Below are 24,394 nucleotides of genomic sequence, written 5' to 3' on the forward strand. Positions count from 1 at the left end.
GTGATTACAAATCTGAATGTAAAAATATTTTGTCACGACCCCATCATACTAGAAGTAACTTGATTAAGTATGAGAGAATTGCAATAACATCCTTTCGTTCAGATACTGATATTAAAATACTTCCAGCTGATAATGGAAACTCTCGATTATGAAAATAAATAATCTCAGTTGATTTCGAACACAACACACCGAACACATAATATAACAAAAAACGTTAAAAAAACTGAAGGAGGATCCAACAAAATCAATTGAACAAAAAATTTATAAAACATTGGCTAAACATAAAGCTAACCAAAACAGGACGCACTCAACTAATTTCCCATTTTAGTAAACCTCCTCATTTCTATGGCTTACCTAAAATATATAAACCTAATGTATTTTAAGACCAATTGTAAGTTCAATTGCATCTCCTTGTCAGAAATTAGCAAGATGCCTTTTGGACATTTTGAAACCAATCTCAGGAAACAGTAATAGTTTCCTAAAAAATAGAACCCATTTCATAGATAAACTTAAAGATATAACACTCAGTGATGGTGATGTTCTCATGAGCTTTGATGTTGAAAGTCTTTTCACGTATATTCCTGTTGATAAAACTCTTCAAATTGTCAGATCCAGGTTGGAAAATGACTCAAGTTTAATACATCGAACGAAGTTGAATGTCAGTTCTATATTAGAACTTTTAAGATTATTTATTGACAAAACCTATTTTCAATATGGAGATGAATTCTATCAACAAGAATTTGGCATGTCTATGGGTTCCCCTTCATCACCCATCTCAAGTAACATATATATGGAGTATTTTGAAGAATTTTTTGTTGAAACTTACCAGAATGGTCCCAAAGTTTGGTGGAGATACGTTGACGATATCTTTGCTGTTTGGAATAGAAACCATGATGACCTGAATGCTTTTTTGAATTATATCAACGAGCAGGAGCCGACAATAAAGTTCACAATATAGATTGAACAAGATGGTCGACTCCCTTTCCTTGATGTAATGTTGGAGAAGTCATCAGATCAATTTGATACAAATTTTTATCAAAATAAAACACATACAAATAGATATCTTCACTATACATCGAATCATCATGCGAGTGTTAAAAAAGGTATAATAAATTGCCTTTACAAAAGAGCTAAATCGATATGCAATTCAACTGAAAAAATCAATAAAGAAATATCATCAACTGAATCTGTTTTGAAAGATAACTCTTATCCAGATTCGTTCATAAATTCAACGATAGATGCAATAGAAAATAAAAAATCAATTTAAAACCGAACGAACATACAAACAACTCCACAAATTCGACAACATCCAACTCAACAATTACCGACTCAACATCCACCGACACCTTTCACAACTTACGTCATACCTTACATTCCAAGACTATCGAATTGGAAATAGGTATGATGTTAGAACTACTTTCAAAACAAAAAATACATTGAGATCTATACTCAGACATACAGAACCCAACAACACTGAAGAAAAAACAAAAAATTGTATTTATAAAATACCTTGTTCTTGTGGTAAAAGTTACAGTGGTGAAACCTCGAGACCATTGAAAGTGCATGAGAATGAACATGGACCGTACTTGGCTACCCATCTTGAAGAAAAATTTGGATAGTGGCGAAATGGCAACAGACTGATATCGGAGAGCACCTTGTATTATATTGAATGTTTCAGTTGTCAATCAACAACATTGACATAATTTCATATTTCAAAACTCCTTTGACATCTGTCGAAGAAGTAACGAAATAAATGATCAAAAAGGAATAACTGTCAATGTATTAGAATTTTTTTGTCCATTTCTGAAGACGGTGGCAGAGTTTGGCCTCCGAAACGTTAAGATAAGTATTGTATTATTTTTTTACAATTTTTTTGATAGGCAGAATTGTTAAATACGACAAGTTACTGATAAATAGAAGATTTTTCTTCAGGCAGTAACTTATCGGGGTAAACTAAAAAGTTTGCCCTTCTATACTTGTATACAGTTCTCCATTATAATGTTAATATTTTTCAGATTGTGGAAGGTAACAAATACCCAAAAAAAGTACTCCTTCCACAAAAAATCTTTCGTTGAATATTTAAGAGAATATACAATTAGGAGAATTTGATATGATATTCAGTCTTGCTTATTGAATGTACGAATATTGGAATTTTTATCAGTTAGTCAATATGTTCAAATGATAAGACATATTTTAAAGACATATAAAGTTGTAAGTGATGAAACTGTATAAAAAAGGAAAATATTGATTGATCCTGCCATTAGCCTCATTATCAGATGTGAAAGTAAGTCATTGCGGAAAAGTTTTTTGTCTGGTGTCAAATGTCACGATTTGTGTTTTAAACTGGTTGGAACCACTATAGCAGGCTATTAGTTTGTTTAGATATATTCTATATTTTTCTTCTAGACTGTTATCATAGATCTGTAGAAGTAACGTGAACTCGTCAGTGTCTGCAGTTTACATTCAATTTCCTAAAATATTATCCATAGCATTAACGTAGATCATGAAGACAATAGTGGTTAAAATGGACCCTTGCGGGACCCTCATTTCAACTTTGAGTTTTTCTGATTTCTTTTTCTTAGCTATTGATATGTATTCATGTTCCATGCATTAACAAACTGATTTTTCTCTTGAAAATGATCACTTGGTGATCGAAACACGTGTCGAGGTGTTAAACTAACGGTGTTGGTGTTGGAAAAAACTCCAGTAATATTCACAATTCAATGAAATCTATAGCACGAGTTGGGCTTCTAATTGCTTCCGCATCCACTGAATTCTCCAAATCTGACCCCAGCGACATTTTTCAGTTCTCAGATCTCAAGTGAAAGCTCGCTGGAGAGAGAAATTTAGTGCCGCTCAAGAAGTAATCGTTGAAACTGAGACCTATTTTGAGGCAACTATATTGAAAAATAAAATCAAATTTTATAAGAACATTTTTTTCTGTATGAGCCTACGAAGTTCTCAGCCCAACTATTATATTCAGTACAGATAAAATTTTGACAGTTCATGCCATTTTCATATTAGAAACGGCTTGCTTAATAGACAGGAAGAAATTTTCTCCAGTTTCTTTTTACTTTTTTACCCACCAGACTCCGGATTCAAGTCAGCCTATACCTTGGAATTTACAATGGCCTAAACATATTCAATCACCTGCCAAATGACGTTGAATGAATAGAAAACCTCACAGAATTCAGGAAAGCAATCAAAGTTCTGCTCTCTGATAAAGTCTATGATAGTTTGAATGAATTTTTTGACGATAACACTAAGATTTTCACTGAAGTAGGCTAAATAAGTATCAATCCTGATTGTTGGATAAATTCCATTTAGCACTTGCATCAATTCACAGTATTATTACAATTTGTGCTTCGAAATTCATATTTACACCTACTGTTTACATGGGGAACTTTTATATGTTGGCATTTTTGGCATGTAAACATCTGTTTTTATTATTTTATCATATATATATACATATATATGCATATATTTTCAATAAAGGTTTCAAATTTTAACACGCATTCATTAGCTTCACTTGTATATTTGTTTGTAACCGACTGCTTTGGACTCGATATTGACTAATTTTAAATGGACAGATGTATTTTAAACTTTCTACACTTATCAAGAATCGGTGACAATATAAGTAATTTCGTAAATTTATCTCGTTATCCTGATCAGGATCGTCAGGATTAAATAATTTCCTCACACAGTCTCTGTATGACGAAATTATTCACACTATGTGCGCATGCGTATATATTTTATATTAATGTGCTCAAAATAGCAAGTCAAATTAAAATGTGAAAAATAAATGATAGTTTGAAAAACTAAAAAACACGATTTTAATAACACAAACTAAAAATTGAAAAATAATTTGAAACTAATTCAAGATTGTGTCCAACATCAATAATAAGTCTTATGGCTTGTTGTAATTAATGACTTTCAATAAATCTGAAATCAGAATAAATTTATTTACAAAAATAATAATTTTGTTCTAGAAAAGCATGGGGTGCTAAATACCGATTGTTATGAATACTTGGTAAGGAGCTGTTTTAAAGCATCACAAGCAAAATTATTTTTTTTGTAAATAGATTCGTCGTGATTTCAGACTAATTGAGAATCATTAGTTACATTAAGCCATAAGTCTTATTATCGATGTTGACCACAATCTTGATTTAGTTTGTATTGCTATTCAAGCGTGTTTTTTAGTTTTTCAAACTATTATTCATTACACATATATTTGTACTCACTACATGCACGTATATATTTGTATTGACTTATTGAAACAAAAGTTGTCAATAAGATCTATTCTTCTCAGAGTGAAGCTCAGGAAGGAATTCATTCTTAATGTTCTAAGTGAAAATATGTATAGAAGCAAATTCTATCCAATAAACAATTCAATTTTACGCACGAACGAATATAAATTCATTAATACCGATACAAAGTCGTGGAATCAATCCAGTATTTCCCCGAAAAATTACGATTCTTTCTGTGGTGATTAACGCCAATTCTCCTTTCAATTGAGTTCTTCTAAAACGGCCGGAAGTTCGCTATCTCTTCCAATTGATAAAAGTACGAAAAGGTCGTCGTGATAATCCCAGACCGCCGACATTATTCATTTCCAAAGTTGTAATATTTTCCCCGGGCGATAACTGACCTAACCCACCCACATCCTTGAAGTTTTCCAACTTCCAAGATATTTGAACTTCTCGAATAAACTCTGAGTGAGAGTTGTGATGCTTTCTGGAGATTCATTCATTAGTTGCAGTAGAGGTGTAGTATCGCTTCCGAAAATATTTATTTATCAGTTAGAGGAAGTTTTACTGAAGTAGATGATTGGTTTGATTGAGAAGGGTACATTTTTCAGGACAGAGAAAGAATTTTTTAGCTTTCTACTTCTTCATCATAGAAAAGAAAGTAGGAAATTTCTGAAAAAAGGAAGGAAGTAAGTAAATAACAACGTCAATAAAAACGCTTAAAAGTATCAGTAGTAGTAGCTGTAGGATAGACAAGTGTTTGGTAGCAAAAACCTTTTGATTTTATACTTCGCCATCATAATGGCGCCTTTTCTAACATCACTCTTGAGTGATGGTCGTACAGGTTTCAGATATACGACAGCAAGAGCTCCACAAGGAAGAGAAGCCTCCACAACCAGTACTTGTACTTCTCTAAATCAGAGGATTATCGGAGAGGATAAGAAGGATCGGGCCCAAGTTTAACATCAGGACCTACTTCAGATCTGGGAATACTATCCGTAGCAGCCTCACGAAAACCAGACCACCAAACGCGGACTGCGATTCCAAGAATTGCATTTACCGGATACCCTGCGAGTGCGGAGAATCATACATCGGTGAAACTAAGAGGCCATTGAAAATTCACATTGCTAAGCATAAGAAACACACACAGCGGGGAGAAACTAGCAAATCCGGAATAGCAGAGCATATTTGGACTCATCAACATAATATCAAGTGAGCTAAAGCTGAAACGGTCATCTCCCGCTAAAACCAATGAAGTGGAGAGAGGAAAGAGGGGATAGGTGAAAGCACTGAATGAATAGTCAGATCTCAGAGGAATAAGCCCAGTTATCACCCGAAGACGATTGTGGATACTAACAATTGAAACGTCGTGACGTAACTTGGTTTGAAATCTTTTAATTTCTAGTTTTCTTTCTTGTTAATGATATTTTTCAATTTTTTAATTTTCAGCTTGTATTAATTTTTCAATTTTTAATTTTTTTGGTTGTTGCTTGTATGTTATTTATTTGTAATATCAGTTTTTGTTTAATAAAATTGTTATTTTTCGTGCATTCAGTGCATTCAAAAAATTGTTCTGCAGCGCCATCTATTGGCGAATTACAGAAAAATTGATAGCCTAAAAACCTTCTCTATGAAAAATTACTTATGCATGTCAAGTTTCATCACGATTGGTTGAGCGATGTAGAAGTTTATCACTTACCAACCAACCAACAATCATCCATTTTTATATAGTAGATTAGACAATGGAAGTCCGAACTGATGAAATACAACACGAAACATTGTCAACCACCTTCATACAAACGGTTAATTTACCACTTCAATTAGATTGAACATCAATTTTTACAAGATTAATATAGTTCGGAAAATAATAAATTTTCGAGTTCTCAAAATATACAACCTCTTTGTTACATCATTTTTCGTCAGCGATATGAAAGAGACAGTCTGTTCGTCCACTCATAATCCTTACAAGGACATTTATCCCTTCTCGCGCCCTTCATTGCCTTCATCTCCCGTTTCTGTCTCTAGCAAATGCCGTCGATTCCCTGTCTCAGTTGTCCTGTTACGTTCCAGGACCTTTTACAGGACTATGGTGCCAGGATAGCAGAAGTTTGTGGAGCAAAAATAGTCTCTGCCTTTCACAGAATATATAATTGATGATATAAGCGGTCCGAGAGCCGGTAAGGGGTTGAACAACCACTGGGGAAGTTCTAGATGAATGAGAAGCAGGGCAACACTGCTCAGGTGCTGATATGACGTTAACAGTTTGCTCTCTTATTATCATCCAAAGAGAATACAGGAGCTCACAAAAAACGTTTTAGAATTGGGGTGTATATCATTTAACATCATTGAAGTAATAATATCTTCCACTTTTCCTGAAACAAGCATTTCGAAGATAATACCAATATAAAACAATTGGTACCTTCAAGGGAAAAGTTTTCACTCAATAACCATGGTTTTAAAGAACTAAATCTGAAGAAGTCCCTCCGAGGAAGGAAATAGTATAAAAAATTTGAAGCGCCCCAGAAGTCTCGAAACAGGTAATGTTCAATATGAAAATATAATGTTCAAAAGTGAACGTTTCATTTATTATTTTGTTTTTTTTTTTGGTTTATAACCTTCCATAATCTAAAAATTCAATAACTCAATAGAGGAACTGCTGAAGTGTAATAAAGTGTCTGAACAGTACTCATAAATTTTGCCTACAAATTGACAAAATCAATTGGAAAAAATTATTTATATATTTAGCTTTCTTCAGTAGTCAACGTTACGGAAAACAGTCTTTTACCGTTTTCAAAACCCAAAATTTTGACATACGTCAAAAAAATCTCTTGATGTATATCATACGTCATATCATATGTCATACGTCAAATAGGTCTGTGACGTATGACGTATGTCACTGAGTTATGAGTGTATTTTATCGAATTTCTGTAACCACATGATTTAAATTTATTTTATCTTAATTGTTGCAATAAACTTGAAAGCGATAACATTTTTCAATAAAGAATGAAGAGACCTTTCAAACGATATATCACAAACCTATACTTCCCATTTAAAAAATTGTGGGTTGTACCTGTCATTCGAAGGAGGTTGAAGAATGTCAAATTATAATTTACATTTGACGTATTTCGGTTTTTTTTAAACATGTACAGTAACGGAAATAATGAATTTAATCCATCTGGCTTTTACACACTGTATACCCTGAAAATATGAAGAAATATTGGGTCCTCCATAAAAACAAAATGTCTTTCATAAGCATATCAGTTCTGTGAAAACTTCAGCATTAACTTGAAGGAAAGCTACTTTAAACTGAATTCTGTATGAGAATATGAGCTGTGACTGAATATTAATAAACAAAATGAAGTCTCCCCTCCGCGTCTGTATGTTTGAACACTATAAATTCAAAAAATACCGAACGAATTTTCATACGGTTTTCACCAATGGAAGCAATGATTGATGAGGAAGGTGTACCTGTATAATTTATCAATATTATGGATGAATTTGTTGAAATATGATGACGTTATTGATGTTAAGTCATGGCGGTGATGCTTCAAATGTAACACATAATTTCACCACATGTTTGAGATATAGTATTACTATTCATTTCATATTTTTCTTCTTTTATAGGTCTATGAAAAAGTCCGCGATGGCATATGTCTATCTTTTAAAGATAGCATACTATTCCCATTTTAATGTATAATGTACACGTTAATGTACATGTACGTGTATATTATGATTATTGCTTTCCACACCATCCAATTCAGATCAACGTATTAGGAGTTATGGCAAAATTAAATTTATCGCTGGAGAAACTAAATTCATACGGTCTCACAAACAAATACCTAATGAAGAAAGGTTTTAATTGGGTTGGTTTTGTTTTACGTAGTTATCCACTTGATCCACACTTGAAGTTTAACGTCAAATTTTTGCTTTGTGCTGTCTTTAGGCAGATAGGGACTTACATATTTCAAAATTAAAATTAATAGTGTGTGTTGTATCAAGAAAATATTTCAAAAGAATCAATAGATTTTACATTTTTCTTGCAAATATTATGAAAACAAAAATTTATTTTGTTATTTTTGAACCCCAATCATTTCCGAGGTCTGTTAAAATCTATTTTTCAATTGACCAGCTGTTACCTACTACGAATCAAGTTATGGATTAACGAAGTCGCACCTTTCAAAGTGCAATTCCTAGCTCGTGTATTTTAAGTTGAACATTATATTATGGTTTTTCTGAAAAAAATTACGAACTATTCTATTCATGTAAGTGAGTTTCAACTTACGAGCATTATGATAATATATAAATTTTGTTTCATAATTTTTATACTGCTGAAGTAATAGATTCAAAATAGTTGCTACTGATTTTTCAAAAATGTTGGGTGGCGCCCAATTCATTGTTGAAGCAAATTTTTGAAAAACCATTCAATCCCAGTCAGCAAAAAATTACTGAATTTTCAATAGTTCACTCAAGATATGTTGTTGGAGTCTGAGGGTAGCCTTCTATATCTTGAGAATGTTTCTGCTCAGAATACTCTCAGAAGTACGTTAGATTTGATTAAGGGGATTAAAAAAAGGGGTATGTGGTGCATAACTTTATATTTGAGTATTTTATGATGTGTATTCAATAATAACAATATGATTATTCATGCAATGAAAATATACATTTTGCGATCATCAACCAAAAAAAATTTACATGTGAAAACCTTCCTCAGTTTGGGCAAATCAGAAAAAAACTTACTTCAGGTACGGAAGTATGGATTATCAGGTTCTAAAGGGTATTGAAGATGCATTTCTGTAACAAAGTATTATTATATGATGTGAGTGAATTTGTATATTGAATATTTCAAAATGTCATGTTTATTTTTGTAAAAACAGTTTTATTACACTCAAATTATTGTGATGGAAATAACTTCTTTGACTTTCCTATGCAATTTTCAAAATTATCTAAAAGAGGACATTGATCAATCAATCAAAATATGCTTTATTATCAAAGAATAACATCTTGTTGACAAAGCCTGTATAAATAAAATAAATTAAATTAAATTATATGAATAACAGTTAATTATTAACTTAGTATATATAGTATACGTAGTCACTACTTTATATATAAAATTGAATTGTTAAAAAGCAATCAGTCACTCATTTAAAATTTGAAATATAACAAACAATAGTAGGTATGTTATATCAAAATGTAAAGTTTTGATATATATCCGCATAATATTCTTCCAAACTATAATAGGTTCTATCGCTTTTACAGCTCTTTTTACAGCTTTTCTGAAGCCAGTGTTGGACTGTATAATTTTGATATAATGTGGAAGGTGGTTGTACATCTTGCAGCCGTTATATATAATGGAGTCCTTAACTAGAGTGGAATATGGTAAAGGTAGTTTGATATGGTCACTTTGGCGGGTGGCATATCTACTATCTGTAATGAAATTTTGTTTATGTTTATAAATGAAACACACTGTTTCAAGTATAAATATACACACTACCGTGAGAAGGTTATGTTGCTTGAAATGAACTCTACACGAATCGCGAAATTTTAATTTACAGAGGTATCTCAGGGCTCTTTTTTGTAAAACAAAAACACTTTGAAGAACATTTTCACTGCATACTCCCCAGAATGGGATACCATATCGCAAATGTGACTCTATCAAGGAGTAGTATACTGACTTTGCGATTGTGTAACCTAGTTCGTTTGCAGCAATTTTTACAGCGTAACAACCAGAGGACAATTTTTCATTCAGGTTTTTGACATGTTCATTAAATTTGAGACCGTTGTCAATGTATAGTCCTAAAAATGTAGAAAACACACTGTTTTCAATGATCTGGTGGTTGATAGAAATATCAGATACTGCGCATAATATATTGAAGGATAAAAGGTTTGAGTCGCACCACTCTTTAACCTTTATTATATCTGAATTGATGACCTGTTGAAGATCGGCTTTCTTATCTTCATGCCATAGTATGGTGGTATCATCGGCGAATAGTGTGAAACTTCCTGAAATGTCAAGCATCGTCAAGTCATTGACACATAGTAAAAACAAAATTGGACCTAAGACTGATCCTTGCGGAACACCACATTGTATATTACGTAAGCTTGACATTGTTTTTGTTTTTACTACTTGTGTGCGACCAGATAAATATGTCGTAAACCATGAATGTGCCTTATTTCTAAATCCTTAATGGTGAAGCTTTCGCAGCAGTATCTCATGATTCACACAGTCAAAAGCTTTCGATAAATCACAAAACACAGCCGCCGCAACTTCCGCATCATTGATTCCAGTATATATTTCATATAAAAGTGAAAACATTGCATCATTTGTGTTCTTATTGCACTGAAATCCAAACTGTTCGATGCTCAATATATCACACGCCTGCAAAAAGTCTTAAATTCCTTCTTTTAACGAGTCTTTCGATGATTTTGGCTAACGTAGGAATGAGTGAAATGGGCCTAAAATTCCTAGGAGAGCTCACTTCACCACCTTTATAGATCGGTATGACAATTGATGTTTTGAGAAACTGTGGAAATATGCCTTCTTTGAAGGATCCATTTATCAGAGATACTAGATGGTTCAGAGCATTATCTGGAAGATTTTCAAAGATCCTAACTGAAATGTTATCAAATCCTGTTGCGGTTTTATTTTTAATTGTATGTAACGTTTCTTTCAATTCACCAATATTAGTGTCATACAAGATTAGGTTTTCATTAACATTGAAGTTTGCTAGATTTATTAGTGGATCATAAGCTATGGGTATATTTTTTGTCACTTCATCTGCAACTGAAGTATAATACTCACTTAATGTGTTCGGATTCAACTCCAAATCTACTTTCTTTTTGGGTTTTTTTCCTACAAGATCATTTACTATCTTCCAACTCTTCTTTGATTTGTTGGTGGAACTATCAATGCGATTTTTATAATAATTTTCCTATGCTAACTTTATCAACTTTCGATATACTGATCTGTACATATTGTAGTAGTTATGGAAAGAATCTGTATTTGTATATTTTCTGATATAATGCAGGGATCTTTCAATGTTTCTTATGTTTGTTTTTAATCTTTCGAATTGGAAAATTTAATATCCGGTTATAAATAAATAAGGGGGGAATATACTCTCACTGATTACTAAGTAGGCCCAGTATATTCATGAAACATGAATTTGAAATGTTTTCATCAATAATGATACTCCAGGGCAATATAAATTTCATTTAATTCAGTTGTGATTATTGTTTGTTGTTGTTTGAGTTACTAAAATTTCAATTGTTGAAAGACTTCGAAAGAAGTCGATTTCAATTTGAAAGGGTTATATTTATTAAATCAGATATCATTCACAGAATTTCTACACAATATACTAACTGGAATACAAACTGAGTAGAGAAAAGTAGTTTTTGTATAATTCAGTGTTTATATAAAAGTATTTGTTTCGCAAGAATTTTTCTTTCGTGTGATTCAATATTTATATGACAGTTACAGGAAAGTTGTTTTTTCCAATTTGTGTCTGAAAGTTACTTCTTTGCATGATCTACACATCTATCTTTAAAGTCACTTCTTCCAAAATTGATTACTTCCTTCCTTTCTTTGGAAGATTTCTACGTTTCTCTATATCAAGATGGAGTAGTAGAAAGCCAAAAACTTTCTATCCCAAAAACAAGTCGATTCCGTTATTTTAAGTGGGTTAAAAAGACATATGGTCTTGAGCTTCATTTTTGATTAGAATGAGTACCAGAATATATCAGACTTTGATGATTTCTCGTACGAAACATTGGAATAAAGTTCCATCGACATGCGTCCGTATCAAAAAGTCTAATTTGAACTCCTTTGAATAATATATCATCGAAAAATAGCAAGATATCCTCTCCCACACGAAACCAAACGAGCAGCTTAACGGAAAAGCTTTTTTCGACCAGCGTGCATAATTTATCGTACAAGTCAGTTTGTATGAAAGACCCTCTGAAAGCAGGAATAGCAGGAATTACACTTCTGCCGCGCTCCTGCTGATTTTAAACAGAGGATACGCTCCCATGAAGTCCAAGTATAAGCTACTGGACGCCGGACTAGAGTAGAGGTATTGATCTTTGAGAAGGGAAAGTTTACAGCCCCTTTGCCGCCCTCTCTCCCTTCGAACCCCCGCGCCGTATTGGGAAGTTTACAAGCCTACAGCCGCTGGTCATTTTACACAGGGTTGAATCTCCGATGTCTTTTGCATATTCTTCTAGAACGATACGGGTATAATCGGGTTCGGAGAATTGCATTATATAGGGAAAGTGTTAGCGAGTTTTTGTACGGTCGTCGAGGAGCTACTCGTGGAATATTGGATGTACCGGGAGATATGAAATACATTTTTTTCATTATAAGAACGATATAGGAACATAGGTCTTCACTTGGTACTTGAAGTGCCAAACGTTTCATCTGCTAATGTGGCAGACTTCATCAGTAGTATGTCCGATGGGTGCGAGGAAATAATTCATATTTTGAAGTGTCAGAAACGATTGTCTGATATATTTCAATCCCCAACTCCTCCATCAATAGATATTTTACAATCAATTATACAAGCGTGCAAAAACTGTTCTCAAATTCCCTCTAATCTTTCGATAAGGTCAGTGAGAATGCATTTCAGATAATTAGATGACCATTGATTTATTTTTACAAAAAAAAATACCAAATTGGAAGTAAAACTGATAAAATTGAAGATTTTCTAGTCTCCATTCTGAGTGTTATTTTGGCATTCTGAAATATTTTTTTTATTTCTTTTCTAAATCTTTTCTAGGGAATATATTTCCCATTCTTGATATGGATGTTGGATGTATTTGTTTTTTTAAAGAAAAGTTCATCAAATTTGAAGCATGAATAGCAAATTCAATTAATTTCCATAATGTTCTCCATATTGTTTCCAGCTTTTCAAAATCCTGAAAATCACAATAACCACACTTCTATAGGTTGTTATTATTGATGATCTGAAATATGGCTTATGCAGGCTATCAACTCATTGGGAAACTACACCATGTTTTAAAAATTTTCAAAACCTATCACAAAATCTGTTTGTGATTTCTTTCAAACAATCGATGTAAATAAAATATTTGAAAATATCATCCATAAATGGAATTAAGCCTTTTAAAACACGGAGTGCAGTAAATTTATCATCAAGTGAACAATTTCTTTTATTTTAGGTTGCTTTAATTTTTGTTATAGCGTGAGCATGTAGAAGTGATGAGTTTCACCGAAAAGAAAAAGATCAAATTGAAAATATAGGGGAAATTTATTTATTACTCTCCGTGATACAAAAATACAAATATTAGGCTCATTCATTCTGGTGGAACATTCAAACTTCTACAGAAAATATGAAGATTGAGACCATCATGCTGGTTATGTATTTTTTTCGAAACACCAATGGTGAGACACACAGACAATGGCTTGGTATCCATTAATTTTGAAGAATGCCAAGAGAAATTGCAACATTTTCAGAATAACCAGTTCGTTTTTTTCCTAAGCCGCTTCCTGTGCTATTCCCCGTCGTTAAACATTGCTTCGGCTATAACAGGCATTTGGCTGAAAGAGAAAACCTTAATAGCGCCTTGTTTACGTTCCGGGGATTCCCAGGCTGGTGGGTGCAACTCCTGTATACCCCTGTAAAACTCCTACTTCTCTTGCCTGCTAACTCACATTGTACCCTGTACAATTGTTCTTACTGTTTCAAATTTTTCATCTCCTCTCTCTGTTCTCTTTTCCTTTGGTTTCTATGGTTTTATACGCTACTCTCCACCCTTTTCCTTCTGAGATGAAGGACGTCATCATCGTGAAAAATACTTTCGGTATTTTTCTGGTATTTTATTTGCTTTCCCTCCCATCTGACGCATGAAAAGAGGGTGTGCTCCATATCATCCATGTTTTCGCAGTATGGGTACTAGTCAGAATATGTTGTTTCTACTGCGCTGCGTTCGAATAGTTATTTTTAAAACATCCATTTTCTGAGAGAGCCTGTGTCATATTTTCTATTCAGTCACTCCTGGATGTTTGGAATGGGACGTTTAGTCCAGCGTCCGTATACTGGGCATTATCCCATTTAAATTGCCATCAGATTCTCTTCAGCAAGTTGTTTCGATGTACCATGGTATCTTTCCGTTCTTTCTCTTACTCTCAGTTCTATCGGGTGGAACCTGCTATGACGGCAACACCATCTATGGATATGGTTCAGTAAGAACTACATACCTTGAATACTGTTCTTTGGATTCTTGTAAGTTCAAGTGACAACTTTTTGTTTTTAACGACTTTTTCCCACGCCGTTGCACCATATAACAACTTGAGTGAACTACACTTGCATAGAGCTTCCTCTTCGATGCTCCAGGGCCCCCACATTCCTTAAGAGACAGAAGAGCAGTCATGGTCTTTTCTGCTTTCTCAACGGTTTTATTGATGTGTTCCGCAGAAGTGAGCTTTGTGTTTACCCATATTCCAATATATTTGACAGCCCTGTTTGGTGTTACCAACGTGTTTTCAACATCGAAGTAGATAGATATTGTCTTTTTTATTGTCAACAGTTTTCTAAGAGGCTGATTCTAGCAGGTTTTCTTGCATACAGTTCGCTAACCTATGTTTTCCTGTGTTTGCTACATTCATGAGTGTACTCTCGTTTTTCGTGGTGACTACCATATCCACATCGTCAGCAAATCCTATAAGTGTGGTCCCCTCTGGAAGTTCCGTCCATAGGAGAACATCATATAAGACGTACCAGAGAGTTGGGCCCAGTACAGAACCCTGCGAAACCTCCTGCATTTCAGCATTTCTTCTTGTTGTATATTCTCCTGTGCAATGACCCTAGAATAAGTTGCCAGGATGCGAACTTGAAAGCATTCTTGACATTTAATGTCATCATCATACAAAGTGTTCTGTACGCGTGTGTATAATAAGAAGCTTCTCTGGCTAATTTCTGGACTTTTGTAATGGCATCCACTGACTGTCAACCTATTCTGAATCCATATTGTATGTTTGATACTTGTCCTGTTCGTTGCAGTTCTTCGTTGAGATAGATAAGTATGAGGTGCTCGTATACTTTACCCTCAAATCTGTGAAAGTTCTGCTATATTTTCAATGGACTCTGGGGGAGATATGACCACAGTGAAAAGGATTGGAGATTGTCAACAGTAGCGAAGGTTATATCGAATACTGTATCGCTGCAAAGATACACGTTAGTGAAAGACTTTTCTCGGATCCCAAAAAACAAAATACTGTTGATTGCAACAGTACTTCACCAGCCGGTGGAGTAATGTTGGGAAATTGTTCGCACATTACTATCAATATCCACAAAAATCATTAATATTATAGAATTCCGTCTACTCACATTTTTGTTGTGTTCTGTGTTTTTTTTTGTTCTGTTCTGAGTTGTGTTCTGTGTTATGTTCTATGTTTTGGTTTGATTATCAGTGTAAGAGTTGAAATTACAATATAACTCTGAATTTTGCCGTTCTTTTCATGAGTATCTGCCTTTAATTATATTTCCCACAAAAATAAACGCACAGTAGATTTGTTTTGTGATCAATTTATTGAAGTTTTCTTGGTCGGGTACTTATGCGGAGCAAGATTTCAAAAAATTGCAGAAACAGTTATTTTTCAACGCCTCGACTTTAAAAAATCATTCCTAATGTCTAGGCGTTATGATCGAAAAATGTCACTGAAATTGACGTTTAATGCCATTCGAAGAAAATGGTTTTTTTTGTTCCATTGACCAGTTTATTGAAACAAAGGATATGCAATAAACCCCTGAAACAGCTATATTTTCCTTAAATTCATAAGAAATAAACAAGGCTCCTAGTTAGTAACAAATTGGTTATAATGTACTTTTTAAATTCTTACAAATCGATTACATTTGAAATACCACTTTAAAATTCGAGAAACTCAAATGTAATCAGAGTTTCGTAAAATATTTATTTGTAATACAAAAAAAAATCAAATCTGTTTGATAGTTCACTAGAATGGAGTCATCCATCTTACATGACTAGAAAGCATTTCTCAATTTCTCTTGGCCGTAGTTTCAAACTTTCAATCGCAATGTTGGACGTAATTTGATGCAGAAATGGAGTAAACCAACATTTCGAACCATATTTCATGATCAGCAAACTTCACTGGCCGCTGGAATCGTTAATCTTCTAAACATACAGCGTCTACCGGGAGGATAAACGAGGACTCCGAACATTACCAATTTATTTTTGAAGTCCCGTTACATTTTTCACAATAATATAATGCGTATATACTGTGAGTTTCAAAAAGTGTGCACCATATGGGAAACTTTTTTATTATTCATTTGTCAGAAAATTGTATCCGTGATAAAAGTTGGTGCATTGCGGAAAACTTGGATTGAAGTTGTCAAATTTCTGAATACACAAACTGTGTACGGAAGAGAATGAAAAATAGAAATTTGGATCAAGAGTAAACTACCCTTATTTTCGACATTATTGAAAGAGTTTATTCAAAAAAGATTTCTAATCAAAGATGCCTACGTAACAAAACAAAAAAAATATTTTTTAAGGTTCTAGCTTCATAAAGAGTACTAGTATCTCATATACACCTTAGGCACATCCCTAATATTACTATAATAATATTTCAATGCGAAATTCAGTCCAATTCATTAGTCGAACTAGTAGATCGATGTTTGTTGAAAATTGTTGCAATTTTTAGTAGTTTTTTGGTGCGAAATTGATATTTCACTCTATAAGTATGTCCATAATAACTATCATAATAATTCAATGACAAGAAATAATTGACTAAATTGATGATTAAACAATTACGTAATACAAATATGTAAGTTTACGATCACTCCAATCATAGTGTTACCTCAAAGGGTAGTCCTAATTCACATATGTTTTGAATATAAATAAAAAACAAATTACAAAAACATTCAGATACCTGAATAAAAAATTACTGAATCCTTGAATTTCTACATGTAATACAAAGTAATACAAAAATGACTTGGCGCTGCAGTGCGCATTTGCTATTTGAGCTGCAGGAAAACCCGGAAAAATCTGCAGAACCACATCATCTAAAGATTTTAATCTGCCAATGTCTCTCTTCCATAGAATAAAATGTAGGATGTCTCTAGATGCTCCAATGAATTCATGATATTGCCAAAATATTTAGTGAAATGACTATTGTCAAACTTAAACCAGTCCGTTTCATCTTTGATCAATGCGAATAATGTCCAGATTCAACGCCAGAACCACGGTGGACAATGACTGTATGAAGATTATAATAGTGGTCTGCTAGATTGGAGTGTTCAAATATTTCGAATCTTCGTAAGAGTTTGGTGCTTCCGTCAGAGGTTGAGTCACACAGTCAAAATTAAAATCTCGAAGTGAAGAACATTATCTGGATTTAAAGAAATCCTGCGCTCCTATATTCATGAAGAAATATTTTTATAAACTGAGAAATATATTCTCTCAAGTTGAAGTTGAATCATTACTTCAAATGGACTGAATAAATGCTTCTTTCAAGTAAAAACAAAAAATGTTCCACCAAGATTGTGCATACATTTCAATAGAAATCATCACATTGGCTCAAGAGAAGTAAGTATGCATTCTTTGGTCTAAGCAAAATTAATCTCGAAGCAAAACTGTTTTGGGTTTTGAAAGAATGATATGTTAACTTAGAACAATTTTTAAATATCTCCGTTGTAGAAATTAATTGTTTTCCTTTGAAGAGAAATATTTTTCATTCAAACGCTTCTATTTGTATAAATCAAATAAACTCATTCACCTCATCAAAGATGAACTTATGCTTCTGTTTATAAATTGCCCCTCTCATATGGATGTCTTTAGTTACTTGAATCCAAAGTATCTCATCTGTAATATGAACAGCTATAAGTGGTAAGGGAAGAAATTAAATAATAAATTAAATATCATGATTGGTCTATTTGAACCAATTGCAAATCATAAATATTATCCTGAAAAAGCATATGATAAAAAAAAATTATAGAAAACTGTCTTTGCTAATCTTTGCTTGAATGTCATATTCTAACCGTACACTATTGATAGATCATACACTTATACAAATAAAAAAAAATCTGTTTAAAATATGTTTTTCCGTTAATCAGCTGCCGCCCCCATACGAACGACAACTCTCAGAAGTTAAGAAACTTGTGCGAGCTAAGGACTAACGAGGTCTTTCCTTTTAACATGTGATTCCTAACACGGAAATGAATATTCAATCAGAAAACATATATAAAAAAGTGACATATTCTTGACAAACTGCAAATTAACAAATAAAATAAAATATAAGTCTATAAACAACATTAAAACTCAGACAAGAAAATGAATTGATTTATTAGTAATTTCACACAAATAAAGTTTTTGAAATTAGATGCCATTCTGGTAAATAACATCAAAAAATCACTATCATCTATCAAGTTCTGCATTCTGCTTTTGTTTATCCACAATTGCCGGAACATCACTTGGATTCTGAAACAAAAGAAGAAATCAGCACATCATCCTTAGCCAGTATTTCAAATATCTAGAAAGGTAAAAATATGGAAAGAGCTGCTACTCATTAAAAAAAAATATATCTTTTTTTCAGTAAAAAACTGTTTAAAAGAGTTTATTCCGTTAACCAACCCAATTGTTGTCCGCATATGAACGACAACCCTCAAAATTTTAAACTTCTGTGAGGTATTATTGTTTAACATAGGATTCCTACCAAGTTAAAGAGTTTCTAAACATTTCTTGATCAGAAATGAATAATCAATTCAAAAGACGTACCTCAGATCCCTTTGAAGTGGACAGAAGTCTTCATAGAAAAATTGTCTTTCAAAATAATCATTTTGGAAGCGTTATTAGGAATTCAAAGTGTTGGGTGAGTATTATTAGAGGATCAATGAAAAATATAAAATGTTTTATTTAAAAAATGTAAGTCATGATCATACAAAAATACTAAATGGTATATGATTCACTGTTTTCACGTTTTTGGAAATTCTCATTTCTCCTCTAGTGAGTTTGGTAATATTTCTACCTATTTCTTACATTCCTAAAGGAAATATATCAAATAATTCCAAACAAAATAGGGTATATTCAATTTGTTCCCAATGAATAACATAAAAACATTCCTGAAGTGATTACAGAAAGCAAAGACGTTACGGAATTCAACAAACATTTACATGTTGAAATCAGAAAGTGGCTGTCATGCTTTTTATATCTACTGGTGCCTATTTTGTTATTTTTTGTATTATAATTTGTTGTTGAAACTATAAGAACCTCTCTCGCTCAATAAAAAATGAATTCGGTCTAAGAGAAAATCAAATTTTATTTAGAGAAAATGCACCTATTTGAAAACAAGATAAAAAATATGTTCAAATTAAAAGATTGGCGAATTTGAATCAACGTGGTGATTTTTCAGTTCAAATTGATATACGCTTGCAGAACTCGGCAAATGTAATAATGCATGTGTAAAAAATTACGAAGCATTGATATAATTTTCGCAAAATGAAGGCAAAATTAAGAGTTGCTGTCAAAGTTTACCACTTCCTCTTCGGTACTAGGTATACAATGCAGTACTTGCTGATATAGCGAAGTATTTTTCTTAAGTAACTCAAACATCACAATTTTATCCAATTATAATACTTAACCATGAAAATATCTTTCAACTGTGTAAGACTCCAGTCTTGTAAAATATTATCCACTATGGTAGATACAAAATAAAGAATTGCACTGCCTACAGACACACTTCGCAACACAAAACATCACTTTCCAACACATACTGGCGCGTACGCGATGCTTACAAAGGAATTCCCCGCTCCCCTCTCACTTGACATGGTCATAGGAAGACCAGTGTTGCCACATCATTTTATGTATAACACTAATATTGCTAAATGGGGATAATGTTTTGATATTATTCATATATATATATATATATATATATATATATATATATATATATATATATATATATGAATATATATATATATATATATATATATATATATATATATATATATATATATTTCTGTTACGAATATCAAAATTATGGCCTGTTAAACACATGGGAACTTGAAAATTTGACGGGATCTACTAATATTTGATTTAATTTGGAGTTGATGAGTTTCTGAACAATTTAGATTGATTTTACTTCCACTTGCATCAATCGACTTTTGAATTGTGACTTTTCACTGAAGCTAAATATTTTTTCTGATAATATTTTAAAACCTATGATTGGAGGTTGATTGAATTGAAGCATGGGATCTAAATATACTTCATAAAACTGGCAACACTGTACTATATTGTTAGTTTATCATAATACTTAATTTAAATTCTTTTCAATAACATCTATGTTCAAATAAAACAGTTTTTTCAAACTGAAATAAATGAAATATTTCTTTGAAAGAAACCCTGTTCATTCTATACAAAATTCTTGTTATCTTCAGTCGATCATAATATAGTTTTATATATAGACTCACAAAACTCTTGTTATAAACGAATTGAGTTATTTGAAGGAATACAGTTTTAAATTCACACAAACAATATGTGTTTAGATCAAGTTCATATTGCTCTCCATTTGAAATAGTTTATTTTTCTCTTCAAATAGGTGGTAGATTTTGAGATGATATTATATTTTCTTGATTCGAAATAGTTCATCTTCGCAATAATATAATCAAACGAGTGATCTAGTTGAAAGGCCAAGAAATTTGATTTCTTCGTTAAAAAAAGTGTGATTCTCTAGTGGAACATGGCGGTGTTGGCATGAAGTAATAGTTTCTCCAATATGAACATTGAATTACTGTTTTCCATTCAGCTTGTGCCACAATGAAATTGAAACAAATGATATTCATAAGGAAACTACACAATCTTGATATACGAGAGAGTATCGGTATCAAATTTCACCTACAAGGAACATTATCCTCCTCAATGGTCCACTTCGAAGTTTCGGGGCAAGACATTTGTCTTATCAATGGATCAGCGTCGTGTTGGATAATATTACAAGACGAAGCACTCATTTATTTTATAACATTTCGACTCTATGTCATACGTTAACTTAAAACCAGCCATAGGAATTTTGTCCATTTCAATTGAAAATGAAATATTAAAAGGGAGGTAATTTTCTCTATCAAATTTTATCAACATTCCTGAAACGTATAATCCCATTTATTATAAAATAATAAATTGTCTGTTGGTTGTTTGTAGGACCAAATAGTTCAAACTATAGATTGAAGATGATCGGCAGTTCAAATTGCTGATTATTACTGACAGTTTTAAACAATAATTACAAAAAATATTCCTTTAGCACCTTCATAATATCTCATTTTTTGTACGAATAAGTTTACGTTCTTCATCTTCATTCTTCAGTTGCTCTATTTCATTTATTTTCTTCAACATAATTTTTGCAATATCTTTAGAATACCACTGATTTTTATTTTTAACTGATTCAGTGAAGTTTTTTTCTATTGTATGGCAGCATTATTTATTTTCTAGACTGGCCTGTTGATTACTCCAGGTTATTTTCATAACTAGTCCTAGTATTTCAATAGATGTGTTCCTCGTTTTTTTCTCACTCTGCTATCTGCTTTGATAACTGTTTGATCGTAACATTTCTGTCAACGTTGATCTATTCATATACTCTTCCATTCACATATCCTTGTATTGTCCCTGATTCTCATCAAATTTCAGTTATCATATCAAATTATATTTGATTTTTACTGCTTTTGAATTTTTCTTAATTGTATATCCCTCTTCTCCGTCATATTTTTTCCTATTATGTCCTACTCCGGGTAATAGTTTGTAGATATAACATATAACACCCAAGACCAGTAACAAAACCAAAAAGTAAATAAGAAAATCGATCATCAGAAGTGGAATGTACAGTCGATAATCCGCGATGCCGAGACAGTAATATATTTGTTCCCTTTTCTCAAGGAAAAAAATCCGAGCAAATCCCACGTCATCCCATTTCTCATCTCATGATATAAACCCATCAATTTCTGGCATTCATGCAATTTTTCGGGTGACCCTAAACTGACACGCACTCCTTCAAAATCACCTTTTCCCGCATGCATATGAATACGTAAGCAAGTGGCCGTTGGCCAGTGTCCGCGAACGGGGCCTAAGAACGGAGGGGGCCAGGATCGATAGAAAACCTCCCGATGCCCCTCACACCCCGCTCACTTTACACTCCCGCAGGACTTTCACTCTCCGCTGACGGACTCTCTCTCGATTCCAGACTTTCTCTCGCGGAACAGAATAGAACGGGTGGAAGTTTCGAAAATTTAGCAGAAGCTCAAGACAAAGGATCGTAAGACAAAGGTGGGAACCAACAGATTACTTGCTTGGTTTCACACGATTTTCCCATGGAACTTGGAGAAATTACAACAATGAGCTTCATTCAGTACAGCTGCATGTAGGAGATGTATTCAGATGTTTTCTTCAGATAATTTAACGGATTTTCATTTTACAAGCCTATTAGTATGCTTCACAGCAAATTCTTGGATCAGTTATTTTGGTTCTGATGCTTGTGTGTGAAAATCCAGTTATTGTGGAAAACGGCCTCTCTGTTGATGGTTTGTTAATTCAACGCAAACAGTTTGTATCTTATAACGGCTATGATTCTTTGACAAGTTAACAAACTATATCTCAATGTATCCAAATGTAAAGTAGTGTCTTACAGTCATCGAGTACAATTATCGAGTAGATACCATTTCACTGTCACGAAGTAAGTCAATTAAAGATCTTGGTGTATATTTTAATCAAAATTTGTCTTTTTCCAACCACATCAGATCGAAAGTAAGTGAAACATCGAGAGTTTATGGTCTATAGTCTCCATTCTACAGTTGTTATAATACATTAATTGAAAAAGTTCAACGTTGTTTTCTGAAGTTCATTTACTTCAAATCTTATGGTATCTATCCTGATAGGGGTATTCCATATGATAAATTGATGGATGTTGCTTATATTCCATATGAATCTCTCACCATAACATTCAATATTGGAAGTTATGATGCACTGTTTGGAACCTTTGGTGTAGTTATGAATATTACTGTAGTTTTTTCCCAACACCAAATCGTTATTTTTAACACCTCGACACGTGTTTCGAAAACCAAATGATCATCTTCAGAGAGGAATATTAAAACTAGAAACTAGTGCGAGCTAATCCTATTTATGCTATAATGGTAACCCATACAGGTAAACCAACCTAAATTAATTTTACAATTTTGCCTTATCTATTATTTTACAATATATGTTTATATAAAACAATTTTCAGCTATATAAAATTTAATTTCACAATATTGCCTATCCAAATTTATTTTTGCAATGTGTCCTTATGTAGTAATCAGTAAACCCAACAACATTATTTTATTTTATTTTAATAAGCTATATAGTATGCTCTTTGGTATAGGTCCGTCATTGTTATTCATAATATTATTGTGTTTACTTATTTCTACACTCTCATAGGCATCTAGTTGCCTGTTGTTGTTAACTTGTCTAACTGATCTTAATGAACTGGAGTCTATGAAATGGTTTTGTTGCAAAATATGATGGGCGACTGCTGATTTTTCAGGTCTTCCATATTTTAAGTGTGCTATGTGTTCCTTATATCTTACTTTAATAGATCTTTTTGTCTGTCCATAATATTTTGCATCGCAGTCCTTACATTCAGTTTCGTAAATTCCAGACTTTTCCGGATTCTCGACTTTGTCTTTTGGACTTCCCAAAAGGCTCTGTAGTGTATGACTTGTTTCAAAAACCACCTCCATACCTAGTTCCTTGAAAATCTTTCCAAAGTTCCTCGTATATTGGTGGTATGGAACTAAGGTGAATTTATCTTGGTTTTTGTTCTTTCTGAAAGTCGAGATTTCGTTCATTCTTAACCTAAACTTCTTTTTCCTTATTATATTATCTACAATACCCCTCGAGAAACCGTTAGTGGCTGCTATTTCTTGTATTGTACGTCTTTCTTTTGTGAACCTATCATGTGTTAGAGGGAAAGTCAAAAGACGATGCACTAAAAAATTCAACCCAGCACGTTTGTGCTGTCCACAGTGGTGGAAACTGTCAGGAATATACCTTTACGTTCATACCTTGTTTCTTTTCTAAATATATCGTATTCTAACCTCCATAGGAGGATCCTCTTATAAATTTCTGTGTGCCTCATTTTAGAACTAGAAGTACAAAAACTTTTT

General features: G+C 32.9%; 1 pseudogene; it reads right to left on the minus strand.

Moving 5' to 3' along the window:
- Positions 1-12,500, minus strand: part of LOC141487622 (elongation factor 1-gamma-like) — a 21,701-nt pseudogene extending 9,201 nt beyond the window's left edge.
- Between the last annotated feature and the right edge of the window lie 11,894 nt (positions 12,501-24,394).

Source organism: Leptinotarsa decemlineata, unplaced genomic scaffold (genome assembly GCF_025532065.1).
Source record: "Leptinotarsa decemlineata unplaced genomic scaffold, Ldec_3_MD MMD2_P_RNA_scaffold_5, whole genome shotgun sequence".
Lineage (NCBI taxonomy): Eukaryota > Metazoa > Arthropoda > Insecta > Coleoptera > Chrysomelidae > Leptinotarsa > Leptinotarsa decemlineata.